The following is a 27,634-nucleotide window of genomic DNA, read 5'->3' on the forward strand; positions in this document are numbered from 1 at the left end:
TGCCTGGCCTAGTTCTGTCACATGTGGTAGCATCAAGAATTTGCATCTTTGGCAACCCAGGGAAGAGTAGCAAACTCAGAGCAGAGCAGAACACATCATGAGGAGAAGATGGAATGAAATCAGCCATGGCTTGGCAAGGCAAAATGAAATATAAACGAGAGGCACAAGATATGAAACAAATTGAGTGCAAATTGGTGTTTGGAAAAAGAGAGGAGGCTGCTCCTGAATAGTCCAGTCTGGGGATGTTTTGCAGGGCTCTGATGTAAAGCAGAGACACTTATGTAATGTAATGGAAATTACAGCCGTGAACACAGCCCTGGGCAGTGATTAGTGACTGAACTCGGACAGAAATCTGCCCTGCTGCCTCAAATGTCAGCAAATTGGGCAGTGCCACAGGAATGGGAGGCTTGAGAGACCTCCACCAGCACAGCTCTGACCTCGTTCTCTTAACCCACAGTGACTTGAGCCCTGCCTGTGCTGAAGCCTTGGCTGGCAGCAATTTGAGCCATGGGATGATGAAAGGAGGGACGTGGAGCTCAATTATCCAGTTCCAGATCCCCAGTGAAATCAATGCCATTGTGTCACATGAGAATTTGGCTGGCAGCCCCTGATGTCTGCCCAGGAGAAGCCCATGCCCTCAGCAGGGCAGGCTGGAGGGGACAGGGGACAATGCAGGCAGTGAAGGGCCACTCTGGGCATGCAAGATGCTCCCTGGGTTCTGATTTCCCCTCTGGCAGCCTGGGGTTGTCCCCATGCTGCTCCTGACCTATATGAGCACAGAGCAAACTGGAGCAGCCCAAGGCATCCTGTGCAGAAAGACATCATTAAGGCAATGTGTGTTCCATGGTCATCCAACACCCCGGACCAAAGGGAGTTCAAATTGCTCCTGTCAGCAAGAAAAGCTCTATCCCAGGTGGAGCTGGACACTACAGACTTAATTTTCAGTTAAATTAATTTAATTTTTAGTTAAATTAAGCCCCGAACCCCTTTTTCAGTTTATTACTAGGATATTAGGATACAGGATTACAGGATATATAAGATATATAACACAGATAGGCTGTGAAACCCCCATCCCTGGAATTGTTCAGGGCCAGGGATCAGAATAACCAAAAAGGTGCCTCTGCCGCATGGCTGGTGGTAATAAGCTCAATTTCCCTCTTTCTGACAGCAACCCTGGCAAATCCCAATGTACTTTTGCTAAGACAAATAAACAATATATGAAGTAACAGCCAGAGAATGACAAATCAGGCAACAAATAATGCTGATGTGTTTGGGAATGGCACTCTCTGGGTGCTGCAGGCTTTCCATCAAGCCTGGAGCTGAAGAAGGAGTGCTGGCTCCCCGTGATTGACTTGCTAACCTGCAAAGTGGCTAAGTCAACATCATAATTAACACTTGGCAGAGGAAATATAAATTCCCTGGCTTGTAGGTGGTATATCCTCCTCCAAGCACTCCACTTGGCCACCAAACTGAAAAAATAGATAGGACATTCATAAGGAGTGCTCGCCATGGGAAATGCCAGCGGTTTTTGGTTTTTTTTTTCTTCCTGGAAACTGTTTACATGGCCAAAATCCTTCAGTAAGAAAAATGATCTGAGAACTTTCCCTTCATATGTATCCCGTTCTGCCGTGCCTTGTGGCCCACAGTGTGCAGCATTCATCAGGAGTCAGCCCTGAATTACTGTGGTACAAGCAATGCAGGAGGGAAGTACAAGCCACAAGCAAAGGGAAAATATGCATTACACTGGCTCTGGCCAAGAGGAATGGGCTGCCTGCAGATCACAAGCTACCTTTATATCTTTCTTGGCACAGACCTTTGTCCTGCAGCACAGAGAAGCTATTTAGGAGGATTCAGCATATCCAAAAGAGGCTGGCCTTCCAAAGGAACCAGGAGAGACAAAGAACCAGTGCAAAGTGGCCACTGAGCTCCTTTTGAGAGGCCAACAAACAAGATGAAATCCTGAGGAGGGAGATAACCACCAAGGGTCGGTGCTGAAGTGCTCAGCACACACTGAGAGTGACCCTTTCCAGTGCAAATAAAGGCTTTTCATCACAGCAAAGAGGCACAAAACCACAGTCCCCAGAGACCTCAGCCCACAGCCTCTCTTACCTGTGCCTGAGATAAACCCCAAACTCACCGACAAAATCTGCCTCTTGCCAGGCCTTTGGATTCCTTGGCAATGGAAAGTGAACTTATGTCTTGGAAATAGAGCTTTTTTTAGCCCTTTTCCAGTCTTTCCTTAATGGTGGAAATAACTCTTTAGCCAGTTCTAGTGGGCACACAAGGAAAGGATCTCACAGTTTAATTTTCATGTATAAGCAGCAGAAGAAATTTATGTTCCCTTTTAGCTTTGTGCTGCCAGAATGGTGGAAAAGAAGATAAATTTAAAGAAGAATAAAGACTGTTTTGATTAATATTCTGCTAAATATCCTAATACCATAACAAAATTAGCATTTGCAGTTTTAGGCTTATGAGCTTAGCAAGCTCTGGTGCACGTTGGGCAGAGTTAAAGCCAAAATCATTATAATGGAATTTCCCCAGGCTCTCAGTTTGAGCCTCCTGGGAGGCTCCTGGCCAATATCTATCCACACATAGCCAGTGCTCCAGCCTGCCATGGGAAGAGGCAGCCACTACAATAGACCTTTGTGGAGCCCAGGATTCAGGCAAGCACTTTTGGAAAAAATCTGTCTTTAAGGTTTCTGTCCTACCACCCTGCACTTTCTCCTGAATTGCTGAAGAGAATATGTTTTCTGGGCATGAAACAATATCATTTCTGTGGGGAGTTTGGAAAGGGAGCGCTTGTACGGAGTGAAGAAAAGCCTCTTTTCTGCTGGGTTTGGGGAAAGGGCTTTCTGTGGGAGTAATCTTTCAAAGTAGGAAGCAGAGCTCCCCCATTGCTGGGGAAGAATGGACCTCCAGTGGGCTAATATGTGATGGATGACTGAATGCAAACTTGGCAACGTCGCCCTCCGCTCCCCAAAGAATACAGAATGCCACCGCCTATTCGGGCACCCGTTGGAAGTGCCGAAAACTTGGCACCATCCCACCTTAGTTTAATTGAAACTGCAGACAATTAAGGATGGGAGCTTGGGGAAATTTCTTGCGATGGGATCAGCTCAGGATGGATTTGTCTTGGGTGGTTGGCTCATGCATAAGCCGGACAAGAACATAAATGGGGAGTTATTTCCAGCCAGCCTGAGCAGCAAAATCTCACATTGGTTTAGGAGGGGTGTGTTGGGAGGTATAATTTATATTAATAAGTATTATTCAAATTCTACATCTGGATATATACTCTGAAGCTTCAGGTGGAGGTTTTTTGATTTTTTTTGTCAGCAACAGGGCAGGCAGCATATAGGAGAGAGAAACCATGCATTTAGAAATCCAGCAAAATCTTACATTAAGGACAATTCTAGTCATGAGGGCACATCTATCATTGATTCAATGCTAAAAAGTGACACTAAATTATTCAAACTTTGCCCTTTTAGCAGAAGGATCCCCATCTATTCCTTCTTTCAATGCCCAGACACTTCCTGCAGGCTCCAGAGCCACCTCTTGTCAGGCAGGATGCCACTGACTCCTCCTCCCTGTCTGCCCATTCCACACCGTGGGCTTACATCATGCACTCAGGGATTTCAGGAGCTGGAACAATGCCCAGTCTCTAACTTTTCCCACATGTGGAAGGCTTTTAACTGCAGCTCTGACTGGCCAGAGGGTCAGACACACAGTGGACAGTGAGCACCGAGGGAGGGGAGGTTTCACCCCTTCAGAAACCCTGAGCTCGGTGGAAACGGCGACGATGCGAGATCGTCCCTCAGGGCTGTTCATTTCTCTGCTTTCCAGCAGTCACCTTCCTCAAAGAACTGCCTTCCTATTTCCTTTTTCTCTTCACTATAAAAAGAACTTTCTGGGAATAGTTAATAACAGGAATTGCAGGTTCTTTGTGGCAGAGAACATCATTTATTAAACCTCTCCTCCTAGTACAGTGAGGCCCTAAAATGCTGGAGCAATAATTACAACAACAACCAACCAAAGCCATGGATAAGCCCTCTTCAATCTCAAGCAGTTTAATGAACTGAATTGCATCTTAAAAACTCATAAGCAATCTGTACACATCCCTTATTTTGAGCTCTTGACCTCAGGTTATGATGTTTCCTGTCCAGAATTCATTAGTTACTAATCCTATAATTGCTTGCAGTTTTGAAGATTTCTGAGCCTGGTAGATGACAAAATATTAACTTCTTTCCCTTAGATTGCTGTCTTCTTTAGTTTCTCACTTCAGCAACAATGATTTTTTCAGCAATACGACATCAGCAGCTCCCTTAAAACCACTAAGAGCAGCTATTACATTTTACAGTAGTTTCAGACTTCTGCAGTTTATAACCACAGGGTTAGATCAGAGCTCAGTCTCTGAGCAGGGTGTGCTGAACTCACACCAGTAACTGAGTCTGAGAAAGCACACGTTGGTAAATCAGAGCCCAGTTTCAAAGCCTTGTATCTCAAAGTGACCCAGTTCAAAACAAATTCCTTTTATTATTGGAAAGCTGAGATTTTGAACTTTCCAGGGATGTAAATCATCCACTCCTAAGCCTGGAGTTTTATGAGCCACTAGACCTTAAAACTGTCAGTGGCCCTTCAGCTTAGCAGACTGTGATGGCACGAGGCCAAGGAGGAATTTATCAAGTGACAGGCTTCAAATGAGAGTAATTATTGAACCACTCTGGATCTCTCATGGCACAGAGGTGCCACAGGTAAACGTGCAGCTGATAACAAAGCAGACACCACTCTTTGCATTAATCTCACTTCCAAAGGTAATTTTCCTCCTGGGATCCTAGGGCTCTCTAAGGGACACAGAACTGGATGGAAACACTTTCTCCCTTACATCCATTTCCACCAGACACCCAATGTCCATTTCAGGACAATTCAATGCTATCAGCACTAATTAAACCTTTGGACACCTCTCACAAGGCTGGGTGGACAAAGGCACCGTGGTGCTGTACCAGGAAAACTGCACAGAATGGGCCAAGCTGGTTTTCCAAATGGTTTTGCCAGGAGGGATGGAAGGGTTAAAGCTCTGGCTCTAAAGCAGCATCGCTGTTTCACAGACACTTCTGCTTGTTAGTTCTGCCTTACTCTCGAAAATGATGAGAAAGTCCCAAAAAAGCACAGACCCTGCCATTTAATCTCATTTTCTTATCAAAAACTGAGACAATGCTCAAGAACAAACTTTGACAGTCTCTTTATAGAAAGTCAGAACATCTTCACCCATTAATAGTCTTTGGCTTTTTAAAGATATTTTATAAAAAGCATGAATATGAAAAATAAGCCGAATGTCAAACATCTTTAGAAATGATGTTATAGCAACATGATAGTTAAGTTTGAGTGAATACTGAAGAGAAATGATCCCATTTTAAAGAGCTGGGATAATAAAAGAGGATGGCTTTCAGAAAGTCTCCAGCTAACAGTTACTCATAATTTTTGGAGCACACTTTAGCCTGTATTTAGGGATTTTCCCAGTAAGTTTTAGCATCATTAAGCATCACTATTTCAACAGGAGATTTGGGTCTGGTTATTTGTCTTTTCCATGTGCCCATGACCACCATGGAAGGGATTTCTTAGCAGGATTTCTGCTTTCTCTCCAGATGAGACCTGACATTCTCATCTGTGGGCTGAGGGCTTTGCAGGAGATCCTTGGGCTCTTCCACAGCCCTGGGAACACTGATAAAGTGCCTGTAGTGACAGGATTAAGGGCTGGGACTTGCAAAGAAATTTCTCTGGGCTGAAAGGAGCCAGAGGATGAAGTTAATGAGCAAAAAATACGGGAAGTGAATGTCAGTTTGGTATTTGGGAGAGTGGCTGTGGCTGGGTCGGTGATGGGAGGCACAGCCCTTGTCACTCCTGTCCCTCTGCTCAGTTCAGGTGCACGCCCTGCACTGGGAGCACCCTGGCAGCTCTGCCAGCTGCTTCCCACATTCCCTGCCAGGGAAGCTGAGCTGCAGACAGAGCAGTTATTTCTCTTGGCAAAACACTTGGATCTGGACAAACTTCTTCAGATTCGATTTGCCCCTGTGTTCCCCGTATCAGTAAGAAACAACCCAGAAGACTTCACATTTCTGCACGTCTCCCTAGGATTCAAAGGATGGTCCCTAATCCTCCTTGTCCACCTCATTTTTGGACTCCAGCACCCCTAAAGTGTGCAACCAGGTCCAGTGGAAGGTGTCCCTGGCCATGGCTGCAGGTGGATGATCTCCAAGGTCCCATCCAACCCAAACCATTCCATGATTTCACAGCTTTAAAAGGCAAAGGCACAAACCCAGCACAATAAAACAACCCCCACATGTAACATTAATCAGGAAGTGTGTAAAATGAATTCCCAGTATTTAATGTGGTCTTAAAAAAAATAAACCAGGAGAGAAAACCAAACCCAACAGCTCAACAGCAAGGCTTTTACCCAGATCATAGAATCCCATCCACCTCATTGTTTTCTGTTTTTCCATGAAAAAAAACTTCTATAAATATTTTTATTGTGCTTTTTAATTTTATGTCTCCACTGTGCAACGAAACACATCCCCATCATTTCATCCTGAACATTCCTTTCCATAGTGTGAGACAGACTTTTCAGAAGTTTAGATTAACTGCCAAAAACTCTCTTTCCTGGTAGCCAGACAGAAAATCAGGCAGGGAAAACTCTGCAAAGGTGATGTAACACCAAGTCTTGAGTGAGTGGGTTTAGCTCCTAAATGAATCTAAGTGTGTTCACCTTCTCCCAGCCAGCTTCTCCTTTTTAAGCCAATTTGAGCCTCGCTGGTAAGTGCAGACACAGTCATGCAGAAAATCTCAGTGCACCGGGGAGCAAGGGGCTGAGACACGGAGTCAGTGCCTCTGTTTTTCCATGAGGCTGGAGAATTTCACCCTCCTGCTCCCAGAACCCACCCAGCAAAGCACTGGTAATAAAATACCAGTTGAATCTCCCTTTGTGCTTTGCTCCCCACTGCAGGCTAATATTACCGGACTTTTGAAAGAAACTGGAGCCCAGTGGGGGTGGGAAGGAAGGTGGCAAAGGCTTTTTGCAAAGAAAAACAAAAAGTGTGGGGACAGCAAATTCCCAGCGGGAAGGGCCCGGCTGTCATCAGGTCACAGACAGGAGCACAGGAGTTGCTTGGGAGGGTTAAACCCTGCGAGTGGATTCAGTCTGGTTTGCGAGGTGAGGATGGGGGAAACATTTCCAGCACTCCAGGAGCCAAGAGGAAATCCCAAATCTGCCTTCCCACCCTGCCTGTCAATCCGCTCATCCCGTGGATGCCCAGCACGCAGGCAGCTCCTGCTCCATTCATTCACTGGCGGGACGGGTGTCCCAGGGACACTTCTGGATTGTCACACGGACAGAGTGCCAGGCGGGCAGGCTGCGATCCCGATGCGCTCCCCGGCGGGATCCCCGCCCGTTCACCTGCCGCCCGCGGGGGATGCGCGGCTCGGGCGCGCTGCGAGCTCCTGTGCGAGGGCGCTCCGCAGCCCGGGAGAAGCGGACTTACCTCAGCCCTGGGGCACGGCTCAGACCCCGCTGCCAGCAGCCTCCATGCAGCGAACGCGGCGCTCGAAGCCCGCCGGGCGCTCCGCACTTTTGTTGCCGTCCTGTCAAAACTCGGCGGAGCCGCCTCGTCCGGAGCCGTGTGCGAGCGCAGCGCGGCGAGCTTTGACAGCAAGGAAAACTGCCCCGGCAGCCAGATTCTGCCGGGTTTATATAGCTGAGCTGCAAATCCTCATCCTTGGCTCGTTCCGCTGTAATAGGACGCCTGAAGGCATTTTTTTTTTTTTTTTCGGTTTTGCTTTAAAGGAACAGCCTCTCTGTGCCTGGCGTGGCTTCTGAGAGGCGCGCACACACGCTGGCACACTCACGCTCACACACACAAAAAAGAATTTGCATGCGATTTATGGCTAAAGAAGGAAACCCCCTGAACCATTCAAAAAAAGAAAGTCAGCTCAGGGCAAATGACTCAGAAAGCAGAATATTTTCCCTGCAGCATCAGCGGAGGGCATTATCGGGAGTTTTGATCCCCTCACCCCCATTATTGTAACGTTGTGAAATAGTAGCGAGCTGACGTGAAATCAGGGAATCGTAAGCAGGGTTTAAATTTTAGCGACTCCTACGGAAATTAGTAAGTTTGATGTCGGTGTAAATAGACCCCGCTCCACTGGAATCAACTGCAAAATTCAGATTCACACAAACAGAGGATCTGGCATATTCCCATCTTTTTAAGCCTGTGATCTCTTTTGCATCCTTTTGCCCTCCTGCTCTGAAGAGCTGCAGGCAGAGGAGTGGGGAATCCACGAGGAGAGTGAGCAGAGTCGTAGCCTGAGTCTTTGTAAAAAAAAAGAAACTGAACCAAAACAAAAAACAGAAAACCAAACTAAAGTAGGAGAGATAAAAGCCCAAGGAGGACAACACAGGAGGGATTCCCTTTCTTCTCAGATCAGATAAAAAAAGATTACGTGGCTGTCTGTGTGTACAGATAACCCAGGCACTCCTGTGAGGCTCAGAAGTGCTTCCCAAGCCGGAGCTATCGCTGACACACAGAGCGCTCAGCTGGGACCCTGCCAGGGCTCTTTGTTGTCTCTGAGTACCCTTGAACCCGAGGCTTGTGGCAAAAAAAGAGATCTCAGGTTAAGGATTCTCATTAGCACCGATTTCCCTCCTGACACTGAAATCCTGGCTCTCCCCCGCCTTTACCCCAGCCTGCTGTGCTCTGGGTTTGTTTCCTTTGGGTTCTGTTTTTGGGGGTGGTGGCAGAGGAGGAAAGAGGAAAATTAATCTTGAACTTTTAGATCTATCTTCCAGGATAAAAGATGAAATCACTCTTCTGTTGGATGGTTTAGAAGGCAAGACTTACACAAACCTCTCTGAGGGCCATGACAACACAAACCTCCGCTCCTGGGATCCTCCCCAGGAGCAAAGATGCTCATAAGGATAAAACCGGATTGCCCGGGAATTTCGGGTCACGTTCCCCTCTGAACACATCTCCTCCCAACTGGGCTTTCCCTGGCTCCACGGGCACATCACTCTATGAGGGAAGGGTGTGAATCTGGGCCAGGGCAGGCTCAGGCTGCAGAGCAGGGAAAGGTTCTTCCCCCAGAGGTGCTGGCACTGCCCAGGCTCCCCAGGGAATGGGCACGGCCCCGAGGCTGCCACAGCTCCAGGAGCCTTTGGACAGCGCTGCCAGGGATGCCCAGGGTGGGGTTGGTGGGGTCTGTGCAGGGACAGGGGCTGGGCTGGGTGATCCTGGTGGGTCCCTTCAGCTCAGGATATTCTGTGATTGTGTGGTTTGGGATTTTTGTCCTTTTTGCTCCTCCACAGCGCTACCAATGCTACACATTTAGAAAAGGATGGGAGAATCCCTGACCCTGAATTTCTGACTATTTCAGAAGACCATAAAAGGCAGAGCTCTTTTGCCCACTGAACTACTTAAATTTCCCTTGCTGTGGCTTTCCTGTATAACACTGACCTCTGTGTGCCTTCTCCTGTGTCTGATTATATCACTGAGCTCAACCCAAGCTCCCCTCTCCAGCACACGGCACAAGTTTTAGTCTTTTCCAAATATGAGCACTCATTTCCAATTTCTGCATTGATTTTGTGAAATGCTGTGTTTCATGGCAGTCATGCCCTCTGAGAAGAAATCAGCCTGTGCTGGCAAGAGGGTCAGAAATGTTATTTAATTCCTGCTAAAGGCTTTGGACCCTCCTTGAGCACTGATTTCTTAGAAGAACATCTTGTTCTGGGCATCTCCACCAGCCTCAGAGGCAGTGTGGGGTTGTTGAATCCAGTGGTGAGGACATCTCCAGTTTTTGTGTGTAATTCTCAGAATCTTCTCCAGCTGGTCCTGCAGCCAACCTGTGCCAGCTCTGCCCCAGTTCAGGGTGTGAAATAACCCTGAGGGTGTTTGACCCTTCCCTTAGGAGTTGGACTCAATCCTTGCATGTCCCCTCCAGCTCAGAATATTCTGTGATTTAAGGATGGTTTATAATTCAATGAAGTGTGCACTTAAGACTAAAACCTGCATGGGAGATGTAACACAATTTTCCAATAAAATCAGAACTGTACTCAGGAAATGACAGTTCTTCATGCAAAGAACCATTCCCTGTCTCTTATTTCAGTATTTCTTATTTCTTTCACAAACATTTACAAAACACTTTATTTCCCTGTCATACGAGGGAAATACATACGAGTCTACACAAGATACAGTCAAACTGTGGGAAGCAACTTGTGGGATTTATTTTGGGAGCATTTGCTAATGCCATTTTTTCCACCAACAGCTGCTGAATCAAAAGTTAAATTAATTTTTTCTCCAATAATTCACCACCCACTTACCTGACTTAAACAAAAAAATGCCACAGGAGATAAGTTCCAGGTAAGAGTTCAGGCTTGTTCTTGTTTTATCTTTTTTGGGCTCACCCATCCTTAATCACAGTCTGTGGCAAGCATTGAACCATCGACTGAGTCAGAAACAAATGATAGCATGAAAGAACAGGGAAAATGTATTTTAATCAGAAAGTTAGCTCCAGGTTGTGATCTCTAACGAGCAGGACCAGCTCTGGATTCTGTGCCCTGCGGTGCCCTCTTTCATCAGATGAATGTGGATAGAAATTGATTTTTTAAAAAAATGAAAGGAACAGGGAGAAATTAAATTAACACTGAGCTGAATATGCTGGAGTTTGTTGTTGTGGTTTCATGTGCTTGTAAGTCAGTGTTAGGGATGAAATTCAAAGATCTATGGAAAGTCATAAATTATAAACAAATCTAGGAACAGATTGATATTTATGAAAGCCTAAAAGAGACCAACTAATTGTTGGGGAAATATCAGTGAAATGGAAAAAACCCTCCTCATTATTACCTTGGGACAAAATTCTGACAACACAGGGAATTAGATTTAGTTCCAATTAAATACCTGGGCTGGTTCACCCAGCCCTAGGAATAATCTGCTTTATAGCAGCATATTTGAGAGTGAAAGCTGCCCTGAATGTGAATTAACAGCACCTTTAGTGGAGCCTAAGAATCTTTTGCCATGCACAGAATGCAGCCAATTTCAGGGGCACACAGATGGGAATGCAGTGAGCCACTGGAATACAACATCTGAAACAGAAATGACAAGATTTGAACAATTCTAGGAGCATTCACTGCGTGTGGCTGGAAGGAAATGTATTTATCAGAGAAAACTCATGTTAGAATGGAACCAGACAGTCACAGAATATCCTGAGTGGGAAGGGTTTATCCAGGTTTTTTAAGATTATCCAGGTCCAGCTCCTGTCCCTGCACAGACCCCACAACGATCCCACCCTGGGCATCCCTGTCCAGAGGCTCCTGGAGCTCTGGCAGCCTCGGGAATGTGAGCACAGCCCAGCCAGGAGCCTGGGAGCAGCCCCAGCTGAGTGCCAAGAAAATCATCCTGCTGCAAACAATTGCTTTAACTGCAAGAGGAAGAGCAAAAATCAGGATTTAAAGACAGACTGATATCACAGGGCTGATCCTTAAGGAGTCTTTAAAATCTTTTCCTTGCTCCAGTCTTAGGACTGATGATTTTAGATCAATTTCTTTAATCCTTTTTCGTTGAGTATCCTTTCCCTAAATTTTCTGTCTTTCCAGACCATATTCACAAGATTTCCCTGGCTCAGAACCAAGATCAAAATGCTTTTGTCTTTCCACCTGCATTGCCTTCATTCCTTTACAACTGTAGCCAAATACAGCTCAGTTAATTGTGGCTCATACTGAGCAATATTCTGGCAATAAAACTCTGGCTCTTGGATTACCACCTTATCTGCCACTTTTCTGTTGATTTCCCAGAAATTTGCAGAAAAGCATTTGCTGCTTCTTCTTTGACAATTATTTGCAAACAAACTGATTTTTATGAGAGCATTTCCTTACAACCACTCGACAAGATTAAACAAGACACTTCAGGTTACTTCCCCAGAAAACATCTCAATTATTGCTTTAAATACCTATTTACAATAATTCACGTTATTTCTGATGGGATGACTCAGAAGGGCTTCTAAACACTGCAGACTTTTGGCCACTTTTCCAGTGAAAACACTAATTTATAAATTTATACCGTTATAATTTATATAATTATATATTTGATAAAGCTTTCTCCAATACTATGAGTAGTGGTCAGACTGCCACGCTGAAGACAACATTAATTTGGGGAGGGATTGATGCTGACAATTGCAGCCCATGTTTGAATCTGGCCAAAGGTTTGGGATCAGAGAATGCAGAAGCTCATTCTTAACCCTGGGCTGAGCTAATTAAAATGCAGAGACTGAAGATGCAAGTTTAAAACTGCTGCAGAAGTAAAAAACTGTTAATGTTCAATAATGTTCACTGATATATTAAATATCACACCAAACACTAAAAAAAGAAAAAAAAACCCACAATATTAAAAAAAAAAGAAAATATACTCAACAATTTTGGAGTTTTTAAGGGATGATCTCCAAAAAGGAGAAGGCAATTTCCTCTATTATTTGTATTTATTGTTTGTATCAGGGTGTTTCCCAGGGGCTGCATTCATTCTCTGAATGGAGAAATAGGAATAGCTGATGGGGAGCAGCTCCACCAGGGCTGTGCAGGGTCAGGGGTTGTGGCAGAAATCCCTTCAGCCTCTCCAAAGAGCTGAGAATGTCCTGCCTGTGTTTGCCAGCCTGGGAAAGCCACAGCTTAATGATAAACAAGCAGGAATTGAGCAAATATTGGTATTGAATAAAATTCTTTCGAGCTCTCTGATCACATCAGTGTCCCAAAGCCGTGGGACACCTGAGAGTGGGACCTGGGTGTCATCTGGCCTTGATCCTCTCTCTCCCTGCTCCAGGAAATAAAAGTCCTTTGCAAGACAGGCATCAGCACACTGATAATCACCACACAAAATAAAAAGTGTTGTTAGTGATAGCACAAACATTTACAAAGATAATCTCTGTGCAAAACTCCCTCGAGAAAAATCAAAATAAAAGGCATAAATAGACAATGACGACTATGCTTGTACATAAATATTTTCCATGCAAACTGCTGGTGTCAGACTTGGGGAGACAGAGTCACTTCTTTGGTTTTTATCTTATTTGCAGTAGATTTATTAGAAATTTATGAGGCAGAATATGGCTTTGGCGATGCACCAAGGTATGAAAACTGACAAGGAAGAGAACATCAAATCCCTGAGGACTGCGGGAACAAGGGAAACTCACTCTGTGGGCTGGTGCAAAGCTTTATCAGCTCGTTAGCATCATCACTCCTGAGTGTTTAATCCAGAGATGGCACAAAGAAAACAACTCAGCTGCTGAAAAGTTTTTTTCCTGTGCCACAGCAATTTGTACCCTCTAAATTCTTGGGTTCATAAAAATGCTCAAGTGCTTCTCCACATCCCAAAATACTTATATGCACTTTACTGCAATCATGTTTTTAAGACTGTTGGTGTCAAAATTGCAGCTAATCATGTTAAATATATCCCTAAATGTCTTGCAGGCACAGTTTCCCTACTGAAGCTTAAGTAAGGAAAACAGCAAGGCAAAAATCCGTAGTTCTTATCCATTCCAGAGGAAACTTGTTCCAATGTGATGAAAACCAGCACGTGCCCCACAGGGAAGAGGATTCCTGCTGCTAGTGAAGTCCAAAGAGTGGATAATTATCCAGTGCAAACAGACCTGAGCACACCTGAGCATCCATTTGATAGAAAACCTGATGGGAATCCACAGAATCCCAGAGGGGTTTAAAGCTCATTTCATTCCCTGCCTTCCACCAGGCCAGAGCTCCATCCAGCCTGGGCCCTCCCAACCCAAACCAATCTGGGATCCCATGGTTTCTATTCGATTCACTCCAATAAGAGCAGAAGGGACCTGTCTGTCTGTCTGTCTGTCCTTTGAGTAACCAGTCAATCTCCCCCAGAAGGAAGCTGTCTGTCCAAGTGCTGAAAATCTCTAGGTGTGGTTGAGAAGACGAGAAAAATCCCCAAATAATAAAAAACCTGTTTGTGTTGGCCTTAAATGTGAAATCTTAGGTCTTCGAAGCATAATCTAGAATTGGTTTAAAGTATTAAGTTTTAAATTTAAGTTTTAAATCATGGTCACAGATCAGAAAAAAAAAAAAAAGGATATTTAAGCTCACCATCAGGAGATAAATCATCAGGGGAAGTCAGGAATGTGGCTGATGGAGAAATGAGTGTTTGCTCTGCCATTCTCAACCTCTGCAGGCAGCAGGAGGGGAAGGGGTCCCAGGAATGGCAGAGAGGAGGGGCCAGGAGAGCTGAGTGAGCACAGCACTGGCACAAGAGTTCTGTGTGAAACCTGGAACTGGTCTGTCAGAGTCTAGAACACCCCTCTGGCCACTCTGGAGGGTTTGGAGACCGGACAGGGGGTCTGGGGTCTGTCCAAGGGGCTCAGCCAGCCTCACACAGAGCCCAGGAGGACACTGCCTCTGATCCCTGCCATGGCAGTGAATGCCCACATTGTATGAAGAATCACAAGCCAAGGGAATTCAAAATAAGTATGAGTTAGTTTATCACAGGGTGTAAATGTAGAATCCAGGATTTTTAGTATATGGGCTTGAAGAGGCAAGATGGAGGAATTGGGGAGTGGTCCTGTCCTCCTTGTTCTTGTTCTTTTCCCCCATTTTCTGCTGAGTTGTATCACAAGGATTGGTTTAGAGTAGAAATGACATGTTAACATAGGTAGTGAGTATTGGTAAGATTCTGTCAATAAAAAGTTCATTGTGGACAGTGGTTGGGTCAGGGAATGGTACAAAGGGTCCGGGACCCTCTGACCCGCCCAGTCTGCCACGTGTCCTGCACTGCTGGGGATGCCCTGCAGAGCTGAGACAGAACTGAGAGATAATGAAGAATAAAGAACCTTGGAAACACAAACTGGCAGACTCAGCTTGTCTTCTCTGACTCTGGTGTGGGACCTTTAGGCAAGAGAAGCTTGAAAACCCTACACACCTCAGGGAGCAGCAACCCCGAGGAGAATCTCAGGGAACAGCAACCCTGAGACTGGTCTGTTCCTTTCCAAGGAAGAGCTAAACTCTGGATGCAGAACCTCGTGTTCAAGAGCAATACCCCGGGAGCAGGGGCAGGGGGCTGGCTGGAACAATAGATGCATTGTAATTAGAACATAATTTTGGCTTCCTCAATTGGTAACAAGGAGGTTTTCAAGGCTAAATTTTCCTGATTATTTCCTGACTGCTTGATAATACAACAAAAAACATGGTCAAGGAAATGCAGACTGGTGGGAATTTCCACTGGATTTCCCAGCTTAATCTTGATTTTGAGAGGTAAGTTCAAAGCAGTTTCTCTCTCTCTCTCTCCTCTGTTTTTTAGCTGAATTTTCCCCTGCCCACCTGGAACATCACATCCAAATTGTTCAATACTGGCAAAAGCCAGCTCATGATTGTCCCCCCTCGCTCACAGGAGCCCTCAGAAATGTGGGGGCTGAGCAGCTGCACATCTCCAGGTGTGAGGAGAGGGGGGCAGAGCCCAGATCCTGCTTCTGTCCCATTCACCTGGGATTTCCATGGAATCACCAAAGGGGCAGGAGCTGCTGTGTGTTCCAGAGCTTTATCTGGGATTTCTGTGGAATCTCCAAAGGGACAGGAGTTGCTGTGTGTTCCAGAGCTTTATCTGGGATTTCTGTGGAATCTCCAGAGGGACAGGAGTTGCTGTGTGTTCCAGAGCTTTATCTGGGATTTCCATGGAATCTCCAAAGGGACAGGAGCTGTTGTGCATTCCCAGAGCTTTATCTGGGATTTCTGTGGAATCTCCAAAGGGACAGGAGTTGCTGTGTGTTCCAGAGCTTTATCTGGGATTTCTGTGGAATCTCCAAAGGGACAGGAGCTGCTGTGCATTCCCAGAGCTTTATCTGGGATTTCTGTGGAATCTCCAAAGGGACAGGAGCTGCTGTGCATTCCCAGGGCTCTGAGCCCCTTTCCCTGGCAGTGAGGGGAGCTGGAGCTGGCTCTGCTCTCCCCTCTCTGCTCTCTGCAGAGGTCCCATCCCAGACCAGAGCAGAGGAGCAGAGTGAGCCCTTTTTTCCTTTGCCTTTTCCCCCAGCATTTCCGGAAGGAGCGCGGACACCTCTGCTCATATCCTGCTCTTGGCTTCTTCAGGGACCAAAGGGAAACCTCAAAGCAGATGGGATTTAGCTTACTGACATTCTCTATGGCTAACTCAGATTTTATTAAACACAGCTGTAATCCCAGACTTCTAGGATGTGTGAGCTCACTGCTGACGTCACTGCTGGGCCTTTGGAAATCCAGGCCTAGCAAGAGTTTTGAGGGGGAAGGAAAAAAAAAAGAAGAACGAGACAGAGAATTTGTCATGATTTTGTCATGAATTGAGCAAAAACATGTAAGTTTGCAACTGAGCCCAGAGCAATCCCTTTGTTCTTCACATCCAGCTTAAACCGAGAGCAGAGTCCATCAAACAGCACAGGAAAAGAAAAATATACACCAGACTAAACCAGGATAAAGCTTGACTGACTTCTTACACCAACTGCCTTCCCTGCATTCTCCAAACGCCAGCAGCACCCTGTGACCTCCTCACAAACTTGGGGCTCTCTCAACATCGACAGCACGACAGCAAATTTAGTTTGAACTTTCTCTCACTCATAACCACCTTTCTCAGCCCAGATTTCAGTTTGTCTTTGTTTCAGAGCCAGCAAATAAAGCAAACCTCCGGGAGAGAATAATCCAAATCATTGCATGTTAAAACAAGGTTGATTTTCTGACAGTGCAACAATAGACATCATGTAAGCTGCTTTTATTCTGAATACAATCCTTTTATCCCCATTTGTTTGAGTGCCAGTGGTGTGATAGTGTTGTACAAATACTCCTCCTAAATTTAATTTACAACATTGAAGTTAACTGAATGCACAAGTTCTGTCACAAAAGAACTGACATTTCCTTTTTTAATTTCCCTGCTGATATTGCTCATCAGTATCAATAATTTAACAATACCTTTGCTTCCATAATGACCAAGACACAGCAGAAAAGTATAGTTGTTATAAATGGGTAAAATCAAAGGGTTTTTTTGTCCTAAACAAATGGTAAGCATGTAACTAAAATATTGGTCTAACAAAAAAAAAGATTTTCTGCTTCTGTAATAAGACCTCTAATTTATTTTTTCCTCTCTAGAACAGCTCTGATTTGTGAGAGTGCAGTTAAGTTTTTTTCATCTAAAACAATTTTTAGGACAAATCTCTGCATATGAGGGTTTTTAGTACTGCTGTTGTTTCAAACTACATTTATTCTGGCAAAGACAGTGCCTCCCACAAGGCTCAAACTGATGTCTGGAGAACAGAGAGAAATCAGAACCTCCACAGGTATCAAATTTCAAATATTTTATTTCTCTCCTAAAAGCTTTTTACAGAGCCTGTTGTGCAAGGAGCTTTAGAAGCTCTCGTGTCACAGCCAGGGCTTTACTATCCCAAAATGATCCTGTCCAAGATTGCTCATTACTGTTAGGAAGTGATTCCATTCTGTAAAGCCAACAAAAGATACTCCCATGTCATGAATTCCAGTCAATTATAGCCAAATTCAGCCCATGGCCTCCTACTGTAGTTTTCCACAACCTCAGCATGGCAACAGCAAAGTTTGTATCTCACTACGTGTTGCTAAATAAAAATAAACTACAAAAAACAAGGGAGCAGTGGGGTGGGAAACTCGGAATTCAGCACATCAGGAGTCTGGGATTTCAAGCTGGCTTTTGGCCAAGGTTCAGGAGCACCTGGCGACTTCACACACATTTCTCTGATAGCATTATGGCTTCTGTTTTTTATTCTATTTCCATTTTTCCCCTCTCTTCTCTCTCCACGAGCAGAGCCTGTTCCCAATTTGCTGTGTAAGGCAGTGACCGGGGTTTAGAAACACCCCTTGGAGCAGAGTCCCACTGCCAGTGCAGCTGGGGACACTGGTGGCTGTGACCCAGGGACAACCATGGTCATGGGGAGCCCTGGCAGGGACAAAACCCCAGCAGAGCCTCTGTGGGTCCTCCCAGGACTGGGGGAAAGAAGAGAGTGAGGACACATTTTCCACTCTATAGCCAGAGGCCCATCTTACGGGAAATTTCAGTCAGTAAAAGCAGAATGTTACTGGAATGTTGCCTTCTTTAAGCTCACATGGAATTTTTTTTTTATTATGATTGAATTTGGAGAAACAGGTGTGAAAATTTCATCCTGACCCCGGTTGGGCTGGCTGGGCTGCTGGGGATGTGTGGGCTCTGCAGAGGAGCTCCTGCCTGGCCCTGTTACCTGCAGACAAATCCCTGTTCTCAATTTTCCACAGGTGCTCCCCTGCCTGCCCAGCCCAAGGCAAGCCAGGAGGAAAATATTTGGCAATTACAATGATACTGTGTGCTCAGAGAACTGCCAAATGGGGTTGGGGGGTTTCCTTTTCCAAGGAAAAGCACTGTTCTCCTCTTTAGGAGCCCACTCGGAAATCTGGGGATTATGAGGAAGTGACCTGGAGCATCTCAGATCCTTGGGAGCAGCCACAATGGAATCACCTTTTCCTCTGGAGCAGAGGATGCTCAGCCCCACCGAGTGGCCACAGGACCAGTTCAGCCCCTGCTCCTCCCTCAGGTGAGGCAGCACAGAGAGGATCCCCCCGGAGCTGGAGCTCCCCTGCCTGTTCCCCATCCCAACCCCGCTCCCGGGGCTGCCAGGGGCAGGTTAACCCTTGCACAGAGCCAGCAGTGTGAGTGCAGCATTACTCACTCCAGCACTCACTGTTAGCAGGTTTGATGGGATGGTTCTGGCTCCTTTTTCCCTGCCAAGGTCGGGATTAATACACGGGAAACGCGGGTTTCATGTTCAGGCTTGGATGTTTATTATTTCTCATCTATTTACAGACTCACCAGCCCTGAGCTCTAACTAGCAAGTCAGAGAAATGAGGTAAAATGGAGCACCTCTCTATCTCTACAAGGTCTTTTCAAGGACAATCTGTCCAATTATGAAATTCCACTTAAATTATTTTTACTCTAAACCCAATAACCAACCACTTGAAGTCTGCAGACTCCATCAACCACTTACAGAAAACCACCCAAACCCATGAAGAGAAAGGAAGAAGAAGGTGAAGAAGAAGGACCCAGACAAGGCCCAGAATCTTCCATCTTGTCCCGTATACACCACTATATACCCAAATCTTTAAGTTTTCAGAATTCCAACAGTTTAATTGAGGTTTTTAATGAGTCAGGAGTGTGAGCAGATACAAGCAAGCCCAAGTCCTGTTTAGTGGAGGTGTCACAGTCCTACAACACTGAAAAACATCCAGATAAGAAGCTCCTCAGGAGGCAGCCAGACAAGGAATTGGGAAAAATATCCCTTTTATTTATTCCCTAGGACTCTCAATTGTGAGCTGTGTTTGTTTAAAGACATTACAATTGAGGAAGGACGGCATAATAGAATTTACTCCTTTCAGCAGCTGGCTCAGACAGCAGAAGCTTGGATTCAGGGGGTCTCAGATCCAGAAATGAGATTTCGTAAGTACAGAGAGAGTAACAAGCAGTGCCTTGGTGAAGCAATTTGCCTCTGCAGGCTAATGGACACTTGAGGAAGTTGTTAAAATATAATCTTGGAAGTGACTCTTGGCATCTATGCCTGTTCCAGCGCTGTGGTACAGATGAATAAAATAACCCACAGTAAAAGAGGAAAAAATTATTTTACATTCTTTACATCGACTGACAGACAAAAGCAAACAGCCCAGTAATGAGAGCAGGGAACATACAGAATGTCCTGGGTTTTCCAGCTTAACTCATGTCCTGTCCAGAAGCTGGCTGCAAAGGATGCAGTCGGTATAAGAGCAATATTGAGAGGAACAACAGGAGCCTTTCAGGATCCCTCTTCTGAAAGCAATCCAGGGAATTAATATTTTCTGTACTATGTATAAAAAATAAAAGAAAGCACAACAACAAAAAAACCTCCAGAAAAATCCAACAGAAGTTTCCCTTTCTGGTTCCAATCCTTTCACCTTGGTTTTGTTGGAGTGCACTTTGCCAAGGTGAGAATGAATAGGATGCACTGACTACAACGGGAATTTTCTGTCCAGACCCTGGGCTGAGGGAGTTCTCTCAAGGCAGCACTCAAAGTGAGCTATTTCTTCCATAATTAACCATTTCAGAGACGCTGCCTGTGCTGCTGTCTAGACCTGGTCTGGCAATTCCCATTTCCTTGCGGGGTCTAATAGAGTTGCTCATGTATCACATGTCCGTTATTTCATTTTGCTTTTTAACCACGAAATTAAATCTCTTACCTCATTAAAGAAGAATCTGATGAAAGGCAGATCTGTTTCAGGGTGAGCTGATATATTTACCACAGTGGTCTAGGACTGCCTGACCTCCAGCTTGCCGTGGTTTAATGTGGGAGCCACAATAACTCCAATGTTTTAACTGGGCAGGAAGAGGCTGAGAGGAAGGAGAGCACTCAGGAGCAAATTCTGCTCTTAAGGGGGTGTAAATCAAAAATAGCCTCGCTGAAAAAACATGTCATTACTCAGGTTTTGATTGGTGTAAATGAGTTTTTGCCCCTAAATGACAGGTCAAGAGTTTGGGAGGAGGAGAGGAAGTGGTTAATGTTTCACCGCGCTGTAAAAAGCCAACTGTGTCAATAGACTGAATTCCACCTGGAAACAGAAACTTTCTGAGTGTGGTCAGGTTTGACATCAGACACGCAGAGGTGCAGCCCCCATGCAGGAGGAGGAAACACAGGGCCAGACATAATTCGTTGCTGGGGTGTTTTTCCTCCTCAGGAATATGAATAATGCCACCGCTGGAAACGTGGCTCGGGGACCCTCGGGGCTGGGGGCGTGGGGTTCTCAAATTCCCCCCCAGGTTAATGGGTCTGTTTGGAGAAATGTCAACAGTCTGGCCCGTTCTACAAAGCTTTCTCCAAATGCCCCCTGTCAGTTTGGCTTGGAAGGCAGGCTGGGCACAGCAGGACCCCCAGCTCTCCTCGGAGACTGGCTGAGCATAATTTGAAAGTTTTCTTGTCCTTGCTAAATGCAAATTGCACCAGAGGTTTTGAGGATTGCATAAACTTGACGATGACTTATTTTTCCAGGGATGAAAGCTCCTGATCACAGACCCATCCTGAAGTCAATTCTTGTTGGGAAAAACCAACAATTTCCATCCTGCAGACAGGGTGGGCAAAGGAGAGGAGGTGACACCCCCAAGGTGTCTGAGTGCACAACACCACGTTAGAAAGCACTGGGCTCTCAGTGTGGCTTCCCAATGCTGGGTAATCACAGAATTATTATCATATCATTAGGCTCAAGTGTCCCTCACCAGATCCTGGCATCATTATCCACAGAAATAATGTTTTCCAGGAGGAAAGGCCTGCATTCAAACCAGCAGGATTAAGCAGGGAAGGAGGTTTTAGAAATCAGCTCAACATCTCTGTCATCCTGAGGGCCAGCAGCTCTCCCAGCCATCCCTCTCCTGGCCTGGACAAGCCTGTCCAGGATGTGCAGCTGTCACCAGACTGCTGCCAAAATCTGGTCAGAGAAACATCATTCCTCGTTCATTTTACACTCTTGGTGCAGTCCAGCCCCTCTGATTCCTCCTGCCTGCAGTGGAAATGAGAGGTAGAGGAGCAGGTCCTTGGTACCTTGTTCCCCCAGCTATTTGTCTCCTCATCAAACCTGAATTTGGGATCCAGGGAAAAGGCTAGAAACAGCTTGTAAAGGTGTTCACCAACTACCGTGATCACACAGAGCTCTTGCAATCAGCTGCAGCCTCTTCATTCCCTTTAAAACATGTAACATGGTTTGATGTGCAGGCAAAATGCAATTTAAAAATTGTGAAAACACCTGGTGCCAACTGGTTTTAGTCTGGATGGGAATGGGTGTGAAGGCACAGAAAATCAAATGTCTTTACAGATTATTTAGTAACATTTTCCTCACATCACAGGTGTGTTTCAGAATCCCAGGAGTGTTCGAAGCCCTCTTTGAGTGTTGAAGAATTTGGGAGTTTATTTGTCTGCACTTGAGCCAAGGTTCAGCCCCTCTCCCAGCAGTGACCTGCAGTACAGACATCCCCACAGGCTCCACAGAACTGTCTGGCTCTTTCAAATAAAAAGAGAAAATAAAAGCTAAAGGTACTTGCCAAATAGCAGAGACTCTCTGCAAGTGAAATATTTTTGGGGAGGGAATTTTTGGGCTGTGCTTTCTCCTTTTGCCAGGGGCTCAGGCTGCACCTTAAGCTCTGTGTGGGTCCCTGCCAGAGCAGGCAGGACACCTCTGCACTGGGCACAGTCCTGTCTGACTTCCAGGGATTTTCCACTTCCCAGGAGCATTCCTGCCTGGCTGGGGTGACTTCCTCGAGTTACTGAGCACTTCCAAACAGACTTCAAGCACAAAAGGAAGGAACATGACAGCTGAGCTGGGGACTGCTAATTAATATGGATATTTTAAAGTTCTGAACAGATTTTATCAGCTAAGAGAAGAATATAAATAACAGAGTAGCAGAAGTTTTCTAAGAATCTTTGCTGTGGAAAAATTTGCAGCAACCTGGAAACCCTCTATATTGACAATTAATGTGTTGTTTTGAGATCTGTAGCACCAACTCTTTTATAGAATCTCCCAGTGATGCCTTCAGTTTTATCTTTCATGTTTTTCAGACTCCGTGCTGCCCAGGGTGCAGCTCTGAGCTCACAGTCAGAGTCACTCAGCTCTGCACAGAGCAGGGACACAAAACAAATCCTTCTCCTGCTGAACACCAAGGACAACTTTCAGGCCCAAAAGCACAAACAAGGGTGGCTGGAGGGAGGAACAAGAAGGATGGGACCTCAGAACCTGGAGCTGAAATCGGACAATTAAACCCCAATATGCAAATGGACCAAAACTTATCAAAGTGTGAGACCTCATGGCCGTTTGTCCATTTTTGTGACCATTCTGGGTTCATTTTGTGATTTTTAGTCCACCTTGGGTGTAGCCCTGTCCAGGCTCTTGTCCTGCCCAAGGTGTACCCTAAAGACCTTTCAATAAATCTCTGCTTTATTCTCTGGCTCTGTCCAGTCTCTGTTCCAGGTCAGCCTGCCCAAGGCATCACCAGGTGAGCCCTGCCATAGAATAACAGGGATCTTTGGCACTGCAGCTGTGTGATCTCTGCTGAAAAGGGTCCTGTTCACACACACCAACACAAATTTGGGATGCAGTTGCACAGCAAAACGTGGATAAAACTTCCTGTGCTGCTGCCCCAGCAGTGACACGGATGAAGGCTGTGATGAGGTGGTGCTGGGGATTTGGCTATGACTTGAAGATGCTTTTGAGGGTCTGCTGGAGACTGTGACTGTCCAGTGCTAAAATCTGGTCTTATTTTAATGGTCTTTACTATTCAAACCAACCATTTTGAAGCTCACTTGGAAACACTGCCCTTTGATGGTTTTTCTTTTTCAGCTCTCTCTTTTGCTGGCCAAAGTGAGGACAGACAGGACAGGTGGGCTCTGAATGAGTTCAATGCAGGCTCCTTTTGCAGCAGCTGAAGGTCCCCAAAGTTAGGGCACAAATGACATCCACAGGCACTCTGCCTTTAGAGTCCTTGAGATTTTGTGACAGAAATGCCTCCATTGTTTAAGTGGGTAATGAATCACAAAATAACAGGATGGTTTGGGTTGGAAGGGACCCTTAAGACCATCCCATACCACCCCTCCCTGGAAGGGACACCTCCCACTGTCCCAGGCTGCTTCAAGCCCCAATGTCCAGCCTGGCCTTGGGCACTGCCAGGGATCCAGGGGCAGCCACAGCTGCTCTGGGCACCCTGTGCCAGGGCCTGCCCACCCTCACAGCGAAGAATTTCTTCCATATATTTAATCCACACTTATTCTCTGTCAGTTTGAAGCCTCCTTGATTCCTCCTTGTCCTGGCACTCCAGACCCTTGTCAGTTGTCTCTCTCCTTCTTTCCTGTAGCTCCTTCAGGCCCTGCAAGGCCACACCACCCCAAAGCTTCTCCTGTCCAGGTGAACACTCCCAGCTCTCCCAGCCTTTCCTCCCAGCAGAGCTGCTCCATCCCTCTGATCCCCCTGTGCCTCCTCTGGGTCTCTGCAGCAGCTCCAGGTCCTTGCAGTGCTGGGCCCAGGGCTGGGGCAGCTCTGCAGGTGGGGTCTCAGCTGAGCACAGGGGCAGAGGGGCACAATCCCCTCCCCTGCTGCCCAGGCTGGGGCTCAGCCCAGGGCAGGGGTTCAGGGCTGGGGCAGGTCCAGCTCTCACCCACAGCACCCCCAGGTGCCTCTCCAGGGCTGCTCTCCATCCCTTCCTCTCCCAGTGGTTCCTCCTCCATAACTCTCCAACTCTCCCAAATTTCAGATGTATTGGTAAATTTGACTTTGCCGCTGTTTCCACTGTCTGACCAGCATTAATGCAAACCAGTGTCTGACAGAGAACCTTGTGCCATCTTCAGTTCAGAGTTCCCTTGCTGTGAGGAAACAGGATGTAGGATTTAATCATCCTCACACCTCTCCAAGGTAGGATGAATCCTGGCGGGATATTGCTCAATGCCACGCGGTCAAGCAGCAGCAAGCACAGTGATCTCATCAAAGGCACCAAGTCTGGTTCTTGCAGACATTTGGATGCAGAGGCTATGTGGGGGACTGATTTCATTCTGTAGGAATCCCAGCTATAAACAGATTAGCAAATTATTGTGACAGACAGCGAGCCCTTCGTGAGAATGTTTACCCCTGACTCCCGCAGGCCAGGCTCTGGCCAAGCCTTCATCCAGTGAGTCCAGGAATCAGCTGCTGCTCAGGAAGGTGCTGCAGGACAGGCTGGGAGCTGAAGGATGGCTGTGGAAAAGGTGGCAGGGTGATGGGGGGTGACATTCCTGGGCTCCCATTGCAAGAATCAGTTCTGGAAGGCAGGGGACACCGAGGCAAGGAGCTGAACACATCTGGAGCTGCAGGGGTGGCAGTCAGGAGAGCCTGACACATGGAGCTGTGCCCACAAACCTGGCCCCAAAGGTGCCAGGCTGGAGCAGTGTGAGGGAAGATGTTTGCTTTGGGCTTCTTCTGCTTCAGGTTATTGTGGCAGCTTTTTCCTGCAGAAAGATATCAAAGTGTTGGAGTCGTGCAGGGAAGGATGGAAATATTCGTAGAGGTAGTTCATAAAGGAGAAAGAAGAAGTGACCTGAAGAATAAGTGAAATCTTGTTCTTCCTGGTGCAGCAAACAACATAAAATCATTCCTGCAATAAGTCAGGGTTGAGTTTGAAAGTTGTACCTGAAAAACAATGAATTGTGTATAAATCTATTCCTTGTCTTTTCAAAATCCTCTGTCTGGTGCCCACCCTGTGACACAGAAAAGGCTGCACGGGGTGTCTGTGACAGAGCCAGGAGCAGCCAGGTCTCCCAGCACCCAGGAGGATCCTCAGCCAAACTAAACCCTTTGCCAATTCCCAAGGCTGCACTGGGATGTGTGGCCTCTGGGCAAGGCAGAACCAGAAGGAAACTTTCTTTGGAATGGACATATCTGGGGAAAAAACATTTCGGCTTTTCAAAAAGGAGAAGAACCAAACTAACAATCCTTTCCCACATTTTAAGGTAAAAGTTACTTTTTCCTAACGACTCTGATGCCTTAAGTTTTATCTTTCATGTATTTCGGGTTCTGTGCTGCCCAGGGGTGCAGTTCTGAGCTCACAGTCAGGGTCACTCAGCTCCTTTCACAGAGTAGGGACACAAAAAAAATCCTTTCCTGCTGGAGACAAAGACAATGGTTAAAACTTTTCAGATCCAAAAGCACAAACAATGGTGGACTGAAGAGAGAAAACAAAAACGTGTGACTTCATAATCTGAAGCTATAATTGGACAGTTAAACCCCAATATGCAAATAGAACAAAACTTATAAAAGTGTGAGACCTTGTGACCGGCTGTCCATTTTGGACCATTTTGCGTCCACCTTGGATATAGCCCTGGTCAGGCCCTGTCCTGCCCAAGGTGTACACTGAAGGCCTTTTAATAAATATCTCCTTTATTCTCCAGCTCTGTCCAGTCTCTGTTCCAGCCTTCCCAAGGCATCAGCTCATGGTGTCTGTCAGAGCTGAGCTTGCAGACACACATTCAGCTACAACCACACCACCAAATCTGCTGCACTGGTCTCACATTGACCCACTGGGGCCACAGGTACAAGACTGAACAAATCTTCTGGATTATTAGATCCAGCAGGGAACAAACACATCACTGAAATCAAACTCCTGCCCTCAGCAAACCCAAACACTTCCTCTGTTTCCTCAATATGCTCATATCAACACAGGAATAATCCCCAGCCTAAAATGAGCATCTACATCACTGCCAAGCTGCTCACCTGTCCAGAGCTTCAGAAAGGTATCAGAAATCTGGGGAGCCGTACAAATTTCAGTGGCCCCAGATGTGCCTCATGAGCCTCAGCCACGTTTGCCCTTTCCATTATTATTAATGCCAAGTAACCGTGCATTCCCTACCAATGATGGCTGTGTTCATAAATATTTACAACTGGCTGAATGAAATCATACTTTGTTCCATCCACCCATCCACACTTAAGTGTGTCAGAGAGCCTAAACCATTGCCCTGCCAAAATACAGAGAACTCCATCAAATATAAAGCAACGCAGTTCAACTGTGCTCAAAGAGAGTTCAGCCAATTTTCCTCAGCTGCAGATCAGGGTTTGTGTGTATTTTACATTTAGGACCTCACCACATGCTTTGTTTCCTTGGTGTCCTGTGAGAGCTGCAGGACCTGCTGTGCCTGGTGCAGTTGCTGAGGTTTTCTCATGGTTTGGTTTCAAAGCCCTTCCTGAATCTGGGGGGTTCTCACCCAGCTTCTCACCCCTCCTGAGTGCCACACCTGGAGCTTTCTCCAAGGGCACAGCTCAAACACAGCTCTGGATTAACTTTTTGGCCCAGGGCTTTAGGTCTTTCCCCCTGGATCATGTACAAATGGAAAGGAATTTTGGGATGGGAAGGGGAAGGCTCTGAATCTTCTCTCATTTAATCTTCCTCACAGAAAATTCAACAGACCTGAGGTCTCATTGCTGACTCTACTGCAGGAGCAGCAGCCAGGTTTATCCACAGTATCTGTTTAGAGACAACGAGACTCTACCCTTCTCAGTTTTGTCCTGTATTTCTAATTACTGATAAGACTGGATTTTTTTTTAATTCAACTATTAAATATAAATAATGTAATTTCAGCAGCTCCTCCAGTTGCTGCTTTGTGTTTCTGCCCACTGGACACAGAAATTGCCCTTTTAATGAAGGTTTTGGCTTGCTGTATTTATTCTCATTGATCCTGAATGTAAATAAAGTTTCAGCTTGTTGGATTCCAGTTGAAAGTGTGACACAATGTTCTGTTTCACAATATTCAGAGAGGGAAAGAGAGGAGAGAAATCAAGAAATGAGTGAATTCTCAAAAAGATGAAGAGAAAAGTAGTGCTGGAATTCCTTGAACCAAATCTGCTGCTTTTCCAAGAAAAAGCTTTGTCCTGAAAGGGGTCACTCATTTTCATGTGTATCTACCCCTCGCCTTGCCTTGACTTTCAGACAAAAGTATTTCTTTGTTATTCCCTGTAGTGGTAATCCAGCTTCCCAGGATTTAGATGAAAGGTCCTCCAGAGGATGGCATGCTACATCTTCAGTGTGCAGATTTTATCCATTGCAGGTTTACT

The 27,634-nt window shown here is 46.0% G+C and overlaps 1 protein-coding gene across 6 annotated transcripts in view; it reads right to left on the reverse strand.

Moving 5' to 3' along the window:
• Positions 1 to 7,836, reverse strand: part of TNC (tenascin C) — a 75,043-nt gene extending 67,207 nt beyond the window's left edge. Inside the window, exon 1 of one of the 6 annotated variants that reach the window (XM_063408839.1) lies at positions 7,530 to 7,836. The gene's annotated coding sequence lies outside the window, so the exon portion shown is untranslated. The remainder of the gene's footprint in view (positions 1 to 7,529) is intronic. The other 5 variants (XM_063408840.1, XM_063408841.1, XM_063408842.1 and 2 more) reach the window with 5 other exon arrangements.
• Between the last annotated feature and the right edge of the window lie 19,798 nt (positions 7,837 to 27,634).

This window comes from Prinia subflava, chromosome 12 (assembly GCF_021018805.1).
Source record: "Prinia subflava isolate CZ2003 ecotype Zambia chromosome 12, Cam_Psub_1.2, whole genome shotgun sequence".
NCBI classification, from domain to species: domain Eukaryota; kingdom Metazoa; phylum Chordata; class Aves; order Passeriformes; family Cisticolidae; genus Prinia; species Prinia subflava.